This window comes from Hordeum vulgare, chromosome 7H (genome assembly GCF_904849725.1).
Source record: "Hordeum vulgare subsp. vulgare chromosome 7H, MorexV3_pseudomolecules_assembly, whole genome shotgun sequence".
NCBI classification, from domain to species: Eukaryota; Viridiplantae; Streptophyta; class Magnoliopsida; order Poales; family Poaceae; genus Hordeum; species Hordeum vulgare.
This window is the reverse complement of record NC_058524.1, coordinates 147,531,028-147,547,093: the sequence shown is the minus strand read 5'-3', so window position 1 is coordinate 147,547,093 and position 16,066 is coordinate 147,531,028.

Genomic DNA, 16,066 nt, shown 5'->3' with positions numbered 1-16,066 from the left:
GGCTGTGGAAGATCAAGAGAAGACTGCTTTCATAACCCCCTTCGGGGCCTTTTGCTATGTGTCCATGCCGTTCGGGCTCAAGAGCGCAGGAGCGACTTACCAACGCTGCATCCAGAATTGTCTTCATAGCCAAATTGGCCGCAACGTCCATGCTTATGTTGACGACATTGTGATCAAGACCCGCCGGGAGGAGACACTTCTGGAAGACCATAAGGAAACCTTTGATAATTTACGGGTATATCAGATGAAGCTAAATCCTACCAAGTGCGTTTTCGGCGTACCTGCGGGAAAACTACTGGGTTTCTTGGTATCGAAGCGCGGCATCGAGGCTAACCCGGACAAAATTGAAGCGGTTACTTCCCTCGGCAAGCCGACGAATGTTAACCAAGTTCAGCGATTGGCGGGTCGCATTGCGGCTCTCAGTCGTTTTGTTGAGGAAGTCTGACCGATTCGTGTGGACAGAGGAGGCTGACGAGGCACTTCAGGCCTTGAAACATCAATTGGTTAACCCGCCGGTCCTGGCGGCCCCGACTGAAAAGGAGCCTATGCTCCTGTATATCGCCGCGAATTCCAAAGCGGTTAGCGTGGCTGTGGTCGTCGAAAGAAAGGAGGAAGGAAAGGAATACCCGGTACAGCGCCCGGTGTACTTTATCAGTGAGGTGTTAACTCTTTCCAAACAGCGATACCCACATTGGCAGAAACTGGTCTATGGGGTATTCATGGCGAGTCGAAAGCCTAAACATTATTTCCAAGAACACCCGATCACCGTGGTCAGTTCCGCGCCCCTCGGCGACGTCATCCAAAACCGCGAGGCAACAGGGCGAATCGCCAAATGGGCAATAGAACTTGGGTCACATCACATTCAGTATACCCCCCGCACGGCCATCAAGTCCCAGGCACTAGTTGATTTCGTCAATGATTGGACGGAGCTTCAGGCTCCGGAAGATCGGCCTGACCTTACCTATTGAACTATTTATTTTGATGGATCCAGGCAGTTGGAGGGCTCGGGGGCGGGTGTGGTGTTGATATCCCCTCAAGGAGATAAGTTCTGCTACGTCCTCCGGCTCATGTTCCCTTGTACAAATAATGCAGCAGAGTATGAAGCTCTGCTTCACGGTTTGCGACTAGCAAAAGAGATGAACCTAACCCGAGTCAGATGTTTTGGGGACTCAGATCTGGTGGCGCAGCAGGTTTCGGGCACCTGGGACTCTCGAGATCCTATGATGGCGGCTTACAGGCGAGCCGTATCTGACGTGGCGGGCTATTTTCATGGGTACCAGGTTGATCATGTTGATCGGCGACTCAACGAAGCAGCTGATGCCCTCTCGCGACTCGGCTCATAGAGAAAACCGCCCCCCCTAATGTCTTCTTGGATGTCCTGCATAAACCGTCCGTAACTGTACCCACGGAGGAGGAATTGGCGATACCAGATCCCGAGTCTCAGCTTGTGGCGGCTCTCCATGTCGCTCCGGATTGGGCTCTTCCTTATCTAGCTTATCTTGCTCGTGGCGAGTTACCCACTGACGAAGTTTTGGCTCGCCAGATTGTTCGGCGTAGCAAGTCCATGGTCATCATTAATGGCGAGCTATACAAACGAAGTGCTTCAGGGGTCTTTCAGCGGTGCGTTTCCTCCGAGGAAGGATGCATAATCCTAAATGACATCCATTCTGGAGACTGCGGACATCACGCCGGGTCACGTTCTTTGGTATCAAAAGCCTTTCGACACGGTTTCTTCTGGTTGACGGCTCACGCAGATGCAGAAGATATAGTACGGCAGTGTGAGGGGTGCCAACGATATGGGAGGCAGGCTCATGTGCCGGCTCAAGAATTGAGGATGATCCCCATTACTTGGCCTTTCGCGGTCTGGGGGCTGGACATGGTCGGTCCCTTTAAGATGTCCTCCAACAAGAAAACTCACTTATTGGTGGCGGTTGATAAATTCACTAAATGGATTGAGGCGGAGCCTGTTGGGACTTGCGATGCGGAGACTGCGGTAAAATTTCTGAAGAAGCTGATTTTCCGTTTTGGATATCCACACAGTATCATCACGGACAATGGTACTAACTTGTCCCAAGGAGCGATGCTGGATTTCTGTCGCCGTGAACATATCCGGCTTGATATCTCTGCAGTTGCTCACCCGCAGTCAAACGGACAGGCCGAGCGGGCGAATCAGGAAGTTTTGCGAGGGATCAAACCTCGGCTCATAATTCCCCTGGAAAGAACTCCAGGATGTTGGGTGGAGGAGTTACCTTCGGTATTATGGAGCATCCGGACCACCCCGAATCGGTCCACGGGGTTCACCCATTTCTTCTTGGTCTATGGTGCAGAGGCCGTCCTCCCTACCGACATAAGGCATGATTCTCTTAGAGTCGCCGCATATGTGGAGCAAGACAACGAGCTGGCGCGTCAGGACTCTTTGGATGCCTTGGAAGAGGCACGTGACTTAGCAGCGGCTCGTTCGGCGATCTATCAGCACGATCTGCGGCGTTATCATAGTCGCCGGGTGAAGAGTCGGACCTTCTAGGAAGGCGATTTGGTGTTCGACTGATACAAGATCGGGCAGGCATGCACAAGCTTTCGCCCCCTTGGGAGGGACCTTTCGTTGTCAGCAAGGACCTCCGCAATGGTTCTTACTACTTGATGGATCTTCGGCCTGATCGACCGACTACGGGGGCTGAGTCAACTCGCCCTTGGAATATTGCCCATTTGCGGCCTTATTACACTTGAGTTCTTAAAACTCCATGCTTTGTAAGTTTTTCAGTTTTCATTATGGAATAATATAATGTTTCCCTGACTCGGGGCTTCTTCTTTAAGAAAAAGAGAGAGCAATTTCATGACATCCTGTTGCGACCTTATGGGCCGACAGAACATGCATTAAGGGTGGGTGCACGAGCTTTCTGACTCGCCTCCCCCTGTCGCGACCGTATGAGCCGACGAAACCTGCATTAAGGGTGGGTGCACGAGCTTTCTGACTCGCCTCCCCCTGTCGCGACCGTATGAGCCGACGAAACCTGCATTAAGGGTGGGTGCACGAGCTTTCTGACTCGCCTCCTCCTACCGCGACCGTATGAGCCGACGAAACCTGCATTAAGGGTGGGGGCACGAGCTTTCTGACTCGCCTCCTCCTGTCGCGACCGTATGAGCCGACGAAACCTGCATTAAGGGTGGGTGCACGAGCTTTCTGACTCGCCTCCCCCTGTCGCGACCGTATGAGCCGACGAAACCTGCATTAAGGGTGGGTGCACGAGCTTTCTGACTCGCCTCCCCCTGTCGCGACCGTATGAGCCGACGAAACCTGCATTAAGGGTGGGTGCACGAGCTTTCTGACTCGCCTCCTCCTATCGCGACCGTATGAGCCGACGAAACCTGCATTAAGGGTGGGAGCACGAGCTTTCTGACTCGCCTCCCCCTGTCGCGACCGTATGAGCCGACGAAACCTGCATTAAGGGTGGGTGCACGAGCTTTCTGACTCGCCTCCTCCTGTCGCGACCGTATGAGCCGACGAAACCTGCATTAAGGGTGGGTGCACGAGCTTTCTGACTCGCCTCCTCCTGTCGCGACCGTATGAGCCGACAAAATTAATCGTGTTATGATTTGACCTTGGAGATTTTTATCCTCACTGCTTATTCGTTGAAACTGTTTGTAGTTCTTTTATTTTCACAGATAATGTGCTCAAGGTTTTCATCCTTGGAGGATTGAGCATTTCAGGCGATTCTGATAAGGATTAACAAAATATTTTAAACCGCCTCAAAAGCGGTATAAGGGTTTTTTGCAGAAGATGTCATCAAAAGATAGTACTGACTATTACATGGCTCTTGGGCCAAATTCAAGGAAAATCTATTCCGCTAAGTCTTGGCGTGAGCTCTGACCAGCTTCAGTTTGTAAATCGCCCAAGACCCAATTGCATCTGGACAAAGAGGCAAAATCGTCTTCATCGGTCAAGATTGATGCCAGGTCTGTTTCCCAGTCGAAGGGATTCTTGGGTCGCCGAGGGATAAGGTTGGTCACCACGAAGGTTGGCGGGCTGATTTTCTTATTCTTGTCATCATAAGCCGCCTGATATTTTGTCAAGTCAAGGCTGGCGGCGAGTTGAGTCGCGGCCAGTCGAGAATCCTTGACAACCTTCTGGTAGTCTTCTTCCACGAACTCCGAGCCGTCATCTTTAAGCTGAGGGAAGCCGACAGCTACTTCTTCCAAATTAATTTCTGGAGCATACGCCAGGCAGCGACTCAGAGCCGTCAGGACACCCTTCAGGGCGGCTGATCGGGTTAACTCGCCGATCTGGGGAGGCAGTGTGGATAGATATCCAAGCACCTTCTTGATGGAAGTTATGGGCTCCTTTGCACCTATCACAGCTTTGACGGTCAGCACACTGCCTGTGTACAGTTGTTCCGTCAGTGTATAGATCGCCTTCAGCATCAACACGCTGTCGTCTTGCAGATTGGCGACTCTCGAGCCTGTGATTAAATAACCGGTAAGTTAAACATTAAGGAATTTGCCCAAGGAAGAGGATAAGATTGGAGAGTTAGGTAAAGCTTACCAAAGATGGCTTGTGTCATGTTGGAAATATGGCGCTTTAAGCCGGATAGCTCCTGTTGCACAGTTGCCAGCTTTGCTTCTGCTTTTTCGGCTCTCGTCAAAACCGCGCTGTGGTCAGCCTGAGTTCTTTCTAACTCGGCTTCGAGCTTTTCCAGTTCAACCAGAGCCAACTTATATTTGTCTTCCGACTGAGTTCGGGCATCTTGTTGGTCAGCCAAGTTTTTCCTTAAGTCGCCCAGGGCCAGTTCGGTCTGGGCAAGGCTTTCCTGTTCAAAATTTAAAACAAAGACAAGTCTGAGAATTATTGCAAGGCAATACCCCTGACACTTGGGGGCTAATGTATAATTTCTCAAGGGAAATTATACAGAAATCAAGACCCGGCTCATCATTTTACTGATGACCCGACCCTTGGGGGTAACTGGTCGCGAAGCTTTTTAAAGACCCGGCTCATCATTTTACTGATGACCCGACCCTTGGGGGTTACTGGGGATAATATAGAGTATAAATTTTACCTCATGCTTGTTATTTAACATCTTCAGCAGATTCTTTTCAATCTCGTAACTCGCTTCCAGGCGACTTGCGAAGCCAGAACAGAGTTCTTTAAACTCCAGACCTGCATAGTCAGAAAGTTTCGCCTTGGAAGGCCCAGACTTGGGAATTGATGGAGAAGGGGATGCTATATGTTTGGAGAGGATTGTCGCTGCCGGCTTGGAGAAACCAAAACCAGTAATGACCACAGCATCTGGGTCATCAGCTGTCGCCATTACGACCGGTGATCTAGGGACATCCGTCGATCCTTTGGGCGACTCAGGAGGGTTTTCTTGAATTGTCGGCTCGTTTTGATTCGGATCTTCTTGAGTCAGAGTTGCTTTCCTTGGAGGTTCAGAAGTGGCATCAGGGATTGATCCACTGGTTTTCCTCTTTTTGGCTTGCGCCCTAATGAATGAGATAGGCGTGTTAAAAAATTAAAAAGAGTGCTATTCTCAAGGATCAGGACAAGAAACTTACCCCGGGACTCGGATCATTGGTGGAAGGGTCGACATCACTGAGTCGCCAGAAGTAGGGGGAGAATCCTGCAGAATTTGTACATCGATGATACAGGCGGGTTATGACTGTGATCCAAAGCAACACGAACAATGGTTGCTCAAATAAAAAAAATGGGGTACCTCGCTTGGTTTTCTTTTGTTCGTTGTTGGCAAGCCAGGTGTTAGGTCGCCGGAATGACTTCGCGTTTTCCGTCTCAAGGCGTGCTGCGTTTTCTTGAGTAAGAAATTTGGGTCCAAATGGGCATTTGGATGTGAGAGAGGTACTTTTCCACATATTCGCCGGGCCGGCTTAGGTGGACAAGGAGATGAATCGGAGGAGACGGAAATTACCTCGACAGAATCTTCCTGGCTTTCGTTATCTTCATTCTATTATAAGAGGAGTGAGAGATAAATAAAAGTTAAAAGGTAATAGGTGGCGAGTGAAAAAGAGGACGGATTGGTACCTCGGAGAGTGCGTCGCCAGCTTGAGATTCGTCGATTTCAGATGGCTCGGCCGCAGCCGATTTACCTTTGCCTTTGTTTTTCTTGGAAGGCGGCTTAGCACTCTTCATGGCTTGTTTCTTAGGTCTCCGAGACCAGAACTTGTCGCCTTTTTGGAGAGGGATGTGGCATGAAGTCACGATGACAGTAAAACAGATAGAATAAAAATTGAGGGCGAGTTAGCCTTGGTTACCTTGGGCGCCGGGTTAATCTTGCAGAAGGGCTTAAGGCCGATTTGGCCGCACTTTGCTGTAGGCTCGCCGGTCAGCTTCTTGATGATGGCGACGATGTATTTTTCTGTTAATGCCGTGTGAAAGTAGCATTGGGGATGATCCAGAGTACCGTCAAATTCGCACATCAAGCCTTCTCGGCGGCTCAGAGGAAGGATCCGCCATTCGACCCAGCAGCGGATCAGGTCAACCCCGGTGAGACCGTTGTTAGTCAAGGATCTCAGTTCGGACATAATTGGGACGAATTCCGACTCTTCTTCCTCGGTGAGCTTGTCAGGGAGCTTGAAGTTGACCGGAAGGTGGCTTGGCCTGTAGCCCTGAAGTTTGTTCTCGCCGGTAGGGGACGTTTCTTTGCAGTAAAACCAAGATTCACCCCACCCTTTGGGATGGCTAGGCATAGTGAGTGAAGGGAACGGACTGTCCCTGCGACGCTGGACGTTGACCCCGCCGAGTTCCAAACTGGGGCCATTGTGGAATTCCGTCTGGCGATTCAAGTGGAAAAAGTACCAAAACAGAGGGACGGAAGGCTCGATCCGCAAATAAGCTTCACAAAGGACTTGGAATTGACTTAGGTTGCTTATGGAATTGGGTCCCAAATCCTGGAGTCGGACGTTCATAAAATTCAGGGCGTCTCTAAGGAATTTAGATCCGAGCGGCTTAAAACCCCGTTCTAAGTGTTCCACAAAAACTACTATCTCCCCTTCCTTGGGGTTGGGTAGGTCTTCTCCTAACCCGGTGCGCCATCCAATGACGTCTTGAGGACCAAGCAGCCCGCTTTCACGTAATTCGCCAAAACAGCATCGTCGACTTTGGTGGGAAGCCAATCGCTCTTGAAAACGGCACCCATGCTACAAATAGGCAAGAAAATGGTATTACATGTCTCGAACATTTACTATGTGAGTCGGGACTAGCTTCTGCTTAACCCGCCGGATTGGGAGGCCGGGTTGGGCTGATGTGGCGACCTATCGGAGCAGGGCTATTCTCAGAAGCGACGCTACTGTGGGTGGTAAAATTTATTCTTTCCGAAACACTAAGGGAAGGACGTGGTTTCCAAACAGCTTTTTGCAAACAGTGAAAGAGGAATGGATCTATTCAACAGATATAAAAGCTTGCGGACATGGCTAAACACATGAACGATGTGTGATCAGGATGGTGCCTCATGTTTGAAAAGACTAGTCTATTTAGCAAATTCGCAAGGGCACAGATGGATAGGATTGTTCGAAGCACTAGGTGCCCTAATGGCGCTCGGACTAATCAGTTCGACAGTTAAGATGGTGACGAGCATAGAGCTTCGGAACTATGGCAATGGCGGCAGCAAGAACAAGAACTAAATCTACCCTTAAAGAAGGGGAAACAGTGGCCTAACCTAAAGATCTTGGTCGAAGAAGATTGGTGATGATGGAGGCTGTTGGAGATGAGGGGACCCTCGGCGGCGGCGGAGCCTGGCGACGGCGACGACGTGCGGGCGGCGCTGGAGCTCCTCGAACGGCGCCGGAGCTCTTCGAACGTCAGCGGCTTGCGGGCGGCGCCGGAGCTCCTCAAACGGCAACGGCCTGCGGGCAGCACTGGAGTTCTTCGGACGGGGGTGGAGTTCGCGGCCGGCGGCGAAGCCTTCGGGATGCGGAGCGTTTCTTCTCGCTGAGATGATGGTGGAGGGATTGACGAGACTGGTAGGTGGCCGGTGTCAGCCCTGTCCCTTCCGCCTATTTATCAGGACGGGCACGGGGATCGAGGCGCTATGAGCGGGAACCATCGAGGAAGGAAAGATTCGCCATGATGACGTCCGAAAATTTTGGGATAATGACGCACTAAAAGATCCGTTGGGATTGTGTTGGAGTTCCCGAGAATCGAGGGCTAAGGAAAGTATTGATGGGAAATGCGTTGGCGGCTCAGAGACTTTTTCCGGTACCAGTTGGCGAGTTAAGATTTCTCGTGTACGGAGGAACACAGAGGAGTGAGTCGCCTTTGACTAAAATGGAAGCATTGGCGTGAAGATTCAAGTCAATTTGGGGCCTAATGTTGGGGATATTGCCTGTTAAAGTGACCCGCCGAATATGGGTCGGGTTACCGTTAAGGCGATTCATCCTTTAGGACTAGTTGGGCCTCATCCTGGGTGGTTCAAAGTCGCAGGATGGTTATGATTTATGGAAGGACTCTGGGTTTTGCAAGACGGCGACTTAGAGACCGCGGTGGTCACGATTTGTAAAAAGGAAGGGACTCTTGTAAACCCTAAGGCTTCGACCTATATATAAAGGCGAGTCTGGAGGGGGAGAGGTAGGTTAGAAATGATCGAGTGCTAGGTTTAGGCGAGTTACGCCTTCCTTGTAATCGAATCCATATCAATACACACAAAAGCAGGACGTAGGCTATTACCTCTTCTCAAGGGGCCGAACTGGGTAAATCGCCGTGTCTCTCCCGCTTAACCCCTTTGAGTCGCCACCAAGGTGCGATGGCTCCAGTACTAAGTCCTTTCACGAGGACATCTGCCGTGACAAAACCACGACATGTACCGTCACAATGATCTAGCATAGCATAGACATCAATGGAACCATCGTGCTAGCTATCTTATGATCATGCAATGGCAATGTAGAAGTGGTGGCACATGTCATGGTGGTAGTTGCATGGCAATATATCTCGGAATGGCTTTGAAAAATCCATAGTAGGTAGGTATGGTGGCTATTTTGAGGGAGGCTAATGGTGGGTTTTGTGCACCGGCGAAAGTTGCACGACACAAAAGAAGATAGTGATGGTGGAAGGTGAAAGTGCATCTAAACCATGGACTCAACATTAGTCATGAAGAACTCATATACTTGTTGCAAAATTTTTAGTAGTAATCGAAACAAAGCATTCAACGCATACTCCTAGGGGAAGGGTTGGTAGGTATAAACCATCGCGCGATCCCGACCGCCACACAAAGGATGACAATCAATTGACTAATCATGCTCAGACTTCATCACATAGCGGTTCATCATGCGTGCATGCTACGGGAATCACTAACTTCAACACAAGTATTTCTAGATCCACAACACTTTACTAGTATAACTTCAATATTACCACAACCACAACTCAAAACTAATTGAGATGAATCAAACTTCTCTAACTATTCAATGCACATGAAGGTGGAAGTTTTCATATCCCTTTGGATAACTACCCCTTTTGGGACTACTTTCATAGCATAGATCAACTACCACGCCACGCGCTTCCGTGCTCTAAAAGATATAAATGAAGCACACAGAACAAAATCAACTAGCTCAAAAGATATAAGTGAAACACATGTGAGCTAAATTGTCTAACCAAAGGATATAAGTGAAGCTCGACAAAATCACGGTGAGTGCATGTCTCTCTCTCTAGGTGTGCAGCAAGGAAGATTGTGACACAACAAAAATAAAAGACTCCTACGATACAAAACGCTCCAAGCAAAACACATAACATGTGGTTAATAAAAATATAGCCCCAAGTAACATTACCGATGGATTGAAGACGAAAGAGGGGATGCCTTCCTGGGGCATCCCCAAGCTTAGGCTTTTACGACATCCTTGAATCAACTTGGGGTGCCTTGGGCATCCCCAAGCTTGAGATCTTGCCACTCTTTATCTTTTTGCCATAAGAACTTCACCCAAAACTTGAAAACTTCACAACACGAAACTTAAATAGAAACTCGTGATAACATTAGTACAAGAAAGCAAACCACCACTTCCTTAGGTACTGTAGCAAACTTAAGTTCTACTTATGTTGATGTTGGGTTACTGTATTTTCAATGTTCCATGGCTAATACCCCCCGATACTATCCATAGTTTCATCAAAATAAGCAACCAACTCAACAAAACAAAATCTGTTAACAGCAGACCAGTCCGTAGCAATCTGTATACTTCGTATACTTCTCGTACTTCAAAAATTCTGAAAAATTACGACAGTCTAAAGAATTTCGTAGAAATCAGCAGCAAGAAGAATCAACTCAAAAGCTCTTACAGGAAAACAATGAAAATTCTTTTCGTGAGAAGAAAGTTTCTGTCTTTTCCAGCATGACCAAACGATCATCCCCAAGACTTAATCATAACGGTTTTACTTGGCACAAACGCAAAAGAAACACAAAAAACACAATCATAATAGAATTAAGAAAGTGTGGAAAACATAAAACAGAAAGAAACATGATAGATTCGTTGGGTTGCCTCCCAACAAGCGCTATTGTTTAACGCCCTTAGGTAGGCATAAGGTGATGGAATCACGTATAGTCATCTTTGGTGCTCAAACCATAAGTAGCCCTCATCATAGATTCTTAAGGCAATCTTATTTTCATTCTAGGAAAATGCTCCATGCCCTTATTTAGAGGAAATTGAAATCTAATATTCCCTTCCTTCATATCGATGATAGCACCAATAGTCCTTAGGAAAGGTCTACCAAGAATAATGGGACATGAAGGATTGCAATCTATGTCAAGTACAATGAAATCCACGGGTACATAGTTCTTATTTGCAACAATAAGAACGTCATCAATCCTTCCCATGGGTTTCTTGACAGTAGAATCCGCAAGATGCAAATTAAGAGAACACTCTTCAATCTCATGAAAACCAAGAATATCACATAAAGACTTTGGAATCGTGGAAACACTAGCACCCAAATCACACAAAGCATTGCATTCATAGTTTTTGATTTTGATTTTGATAGTAGGTTCCCACTCATCATGAAGTTTTCTAGGTATAGATACTTCTAATTCGAGTTTCTCTTCAAGAGATTTCATCATAGCATCTACGATATGAGCGGTAAAGGCTTTGCTTTGCCTATAAGCATGTGGAGAGTTTGCAATGGATTGCATCAAGGAAATGCATTCAAACAAGGAGCAACTATCATAATTGAATTCCTTGAAATCCAAAGTGGGAGTTTCATTACTACCCAATATTTTGATTTCTTCTACTCCACTCTCCACACCTTTATCTTCAAGATAGGTGGACTCTGAATCATTGGGGCGTTTTTCAACCAAAGTGGATTCATATCCAGCCCCTTCACCAGTAGGTTTGACACGCGAAAACAAAGATTCAAGAGGAGTCACACCAAGCACTTTAAGATCTTCGTGATTTGCATCACTAGAATGCACCCTTTTAAACCATTCATGCTTAGCGCGAATTTGGGCGGTTCTTTCTTCGCTCTCATTCATGGAGACACACATAGCTTTTAAAGTTTCATCCAAGTTGACCTTGGGAGGAGCACATCTAACTTTGAAAGCATCAATATCACAAGACATCCTATCAATGCTCTTAGCCAAATAGTCTATTTTGAGTAGTTTTTCCTCTATGGACGCATTGAAAATCTTTTGAGAGTTGATGAACTCTTTGATATTACTCTCTAAATCAGAGGGTAATTTGTTATGATTTCCATAAGTGTTGTTGTAGGAATTTCCATAGTTGTTAGAGGAGTTACTAGGAAAAGGCCTAGGAACATAGTTTCCTCTAAAAGCATTGTTGTTGCCGAAATTGTTCCTACCAACAAAATTAACGTCCAAACTAGCGTTGCTACTCTCAATCAAGGTAGATAGTGGCATGGCATTAGGATCTTAATTAGCATATCTACTAGCAACCAAATTCATCAACTCGTCCATCTTAGCACTAAGCGAGTTAATTTCTTCTATAGCGTGTACCTTTTTGCTAGCAGGTGACCTTTCAGTGTGCCACTGAGAGTAGTTGGTCATGATATTGTCTAGGAGTTTTGTAGCTTCTCCTAGCGTGATTTCCATGAATGTTCCACCTGAGATGGAGTCCAAGATATTGCGAGAAGCAAAACTCAAACCAGCGTAAAAGATTTGTATAATCATCCACAAACTCAAGCCATGAGAGGACAATTTCTAATCATTAACTTCATCCTCTCCCAAGATTGTGCAATGTGTTCATGATCAAGTTACTTGAAATTCATGATATCGTTACATAGAGAGATAATCTTAGCCGGCGGAAAATACTTGGACATGTAAGCCTCTTTGCACTTATTCCAAGAATCGATACTATTTTTAGGCAAAGAAGAAAACCAAGTTTTTGCCCGATATCGCAAAGAGAACGGAAAAAGATTCAACTTAACAACATCATTATCCACATATTTCTTCTTTTGGATATCGCAAAGTTCAATGAAAGTATTGAGATGGGATGCAACATCTTCACTAGGAAGGCCAAAGAATTGCTCTTTCATAACAAGATTCAGCAAGGCAGCGTTGATTTCGTAAGATTCCGCACTAGTGGCGGGAGCAATCGGAGTACTAATAAAATCATTATTATTAGTATTCGAGAAGTCGCAAGGTTTGGTGTTTTCAGCCATGATGACTTCAACAAACAAACAAGAACACAAGCAAGCAAGAAAACTAGCAAAGGAAAACGGCAAAAGGCAAAAGAAAACGACAACGGAGAAAGGCAAATGAAAACGGCAAATGTGAAGTGGGGAGAGGAAAACGAGAGGCAACTGGCAAAAAAGGTAAATACAAGAGATGAGTTTGTGACACCTACTTGGATGGATGTTGACTCGATCTCTCCCCGGCAACGGCCCTAGAAAAAGGCATGTTGGCGGGAGATTATTCTTGTCTTGATACTCCTCGGCAAGCGATCCTCCCCAGCAACGGCGCCAGATATACTTCTGCTACGGCAACAAAAGACCTTCCCTGGCAACGGCGCCAGGAATCCTTCTGCTACGTGCTACGCCTATAGGGACTTCCTTGGAAAATATGCAAAGGATTCCCCCGCGGCCTTGGAGCCTTGCGTTGGTGTTCCCTTGAAGAGGAAAGGGTGATGTAGAAAAGCGGCGGTAAGTATTTCCCTCAGTTTGAGAACCAAGGTATCAATCTAGTAGGAGGATCGAGTCAAGTCACAAGTACCTGCACAAACACAAAGAGCTTGCACCCAACACTATGAAGGGGTTGTCAGTCCCTTATAGATTGTTTGCAAAGTGAGAACTGAAAGCAAAAAGTAAACAAAGCAAAGTTAAAGTAAAAGTGGAGACGATAGTTGTGAATAGACCCGGGGGCCGTAGTGCTCACTAGTGGCTTCTCTCATGAAAGCAAGTAGACGGTGGGTGAACGAACTACTATCGAGCAATTGATAGAATCGCGCAAAGTCATGACGTTATCTATGGCAATGATCATATCTATAGGCATCACGTCCAAAACAAGTAGACCAATACTTTCTGCATCTACTACTATTACGCCACACGTCGACCGCTATCCAGCATGCATCTAGTGTCTTGAGTTCATAAGAACAGAGTAACGCCTTAAGCAAGATGACATGATGTAGATGGTCAATCTCAAATCTATGATGAAAGCCCATCTTGTTATCCTTGATGGCAACAACACGATGCGTGCCTTGCTGCATCTTCTATCACTGGGAAAGGTCACCGCACGGTATGAACCCAAAACCAAGCACTTCTCCCATTGCAAGAATCATAGATCTAGTTGGCCGAACAAAATCCAAGACTCACAGAGACTTACAAGGATATCAAATCATGCATATAAGAAATCAGCAAAGACTCAAATATAATTTATAGATAATCTGATCACAAATCCACAATTCATCGGATCTCGACAAACACACCGCCAAAGAGGATTACATCGGATAGATCTCCATGAAGATCATGGAGAACTTTGTATTGAAGATCCAAGAGAGAGAAGAAGCCATCTAGCTACTAACTACGGACCCGTAGGTCTGAAGTGGACTACTCACGAGTCATTGGAGAGGTGATGAAGTTGATGTAGAAGCCCTCCTACTCCAAAGTCCCCTCCGGCACGGCACCGAGAAGGGTCTCCAGATGAGATCTCACGGAAACGGAAGCTTGCGGCGGCGGAAAAGTGGTTTCGTGGACGCCCTGATTTTTTCTCGGATTTTAGGGAATATATAGGCCAAAGATCTAAGGCATGGGAGCGCCAGGGAGGCCACAAGCCTGGTCGTCGTGGGCCCCCCTGGCCGCGGCGTCAGGGCTTGTGGGCTCCCTGTGGGCCTCCTGCCTTGGCCCCCAAGTCCCCCGATCTTGTTCTGTTCTGGAAAAATTTATTTCGGGGATTTTATTCCGTTTGGACTCCTTTCCAAAATATGATCTGAAAAGAGTCAAAAACACAGAAAAACAGGAACTGGCACTTGGCACTGAATTAATAAGTGAGTCCCGAAAAAGATATAAAAGGTATATAAAACATCCAAAGTTGACAAGATAACATCATGAAACCATCAAAAATTATAGATACGTTTGAGACGTATCAAAGAGATGGATGATATTCATCATGTAATCGAGTTAGTTTTATCAGGGCTCGATCCCTAGTATCCACTATGTTCAGAGATTGATGTTGCTATGACTTTGCCATGCTTAATGCTTGTCACTAGGTCCCGATTGCCATGATTTCAGATCTGAATCGTTTATGTTTTCACCATTATATCTATGTTCTTGATCCGATCTTGCAAGTTATATGCACCTACTACGTTTTAGGATCCGCATACCCCAAGGTGACAATAATTGGGATTCTTTCCGGTGACTACCGTAGTATGAGGAGTTCATGTATTCACTATGTGTTAATGCTTTGTTCCGGTTCTCTATTAAAAGGAGGCCTTAATATCCCTTAGTTTCCTTATGGACCCCACTGCCATGGGTGGGTAGGACAAAACATGTCATGCAAGTTCTTTTCGATAAGCACGTATGAATATTTACACAATACTTGCCTACAATATATCGATGAACTGGAGCTAGTTCTATGTTGACCTACCTTATAACTGATACTTGAAAAATATTATCCAGCAATATCACTGATCCAGTGCCTACGAGTTTTCCACATATTGTTCTTGCTAAGTTACTACTGTTGCTACTGTTGTTACAACTGCTACAAAACTTCTATCATTGTTACCGTTACTATTGCTATTGTTACCACTGCTATGAAAACTATCATTTTAACGTCCTACTGATCACTTTGCTGCAGATACTATATCTCCAAGTGTGGTTGATTTGACAACTCAGCTGCTAATACCATCAAATATTCTTTGGCTCCCCTTGTGTCGAATCTATAAATTTGGGTTGAATACTCTACCCTTGACAACTATTGCAATCCCATATACTTGTGGGTTATCAGAGACACATGCAAACACTAAGCATAATATGTGGCCCAGATGCACGTGGGTGCAATAAAGAGCCAATCATGGAGCGATATACCTTCTGATCAAAAGCTTTACCATTTTGGTCAGTACAAAGGTGGCCATTTGTGGGAACAGGAATCTAGACACCTTTGCAATCTTGCATGCCAAATTTCTTCAGGACATCCTTGAGGTATTTCTCTTGAGAGATGAAGATGGCGTTGCATTGTTGACGAATTTGAAGACCTAAGAATAATTTCAACTCCCCCATCATGGACATTTGATATTCTTCACTCATCATGTAGCCAAATTCGTCACTTTAACATTTGTTGATACATCCAAAGATAATATCGTTTACATATACTTGAGACATGAATAGTTCATTGTCATAGGATTTCATGAAAAGAGTTGGATCAAGTGAACCGGGTTTGAAGCCTTTCTTCATGAGGAATTCCTTCAGAGTATCATACCACGCCTGAGGGGCCTACTTGAGGCCATGCAAGGACTTGTTGAGTCTGAAGCCTTTGCTAGGCGTGACATCCCAAGATTATGCTACACTGATCATTGTAATTAAGCTAAAGTGATAACCATGATAAATGCATAATCGTTTTGTTAATCAGTGCATGATCAATATGGGTTTCATATGTCATTTCAAATTCCACTATTAAATGCCCTAGGATTTTATTGTGATAAA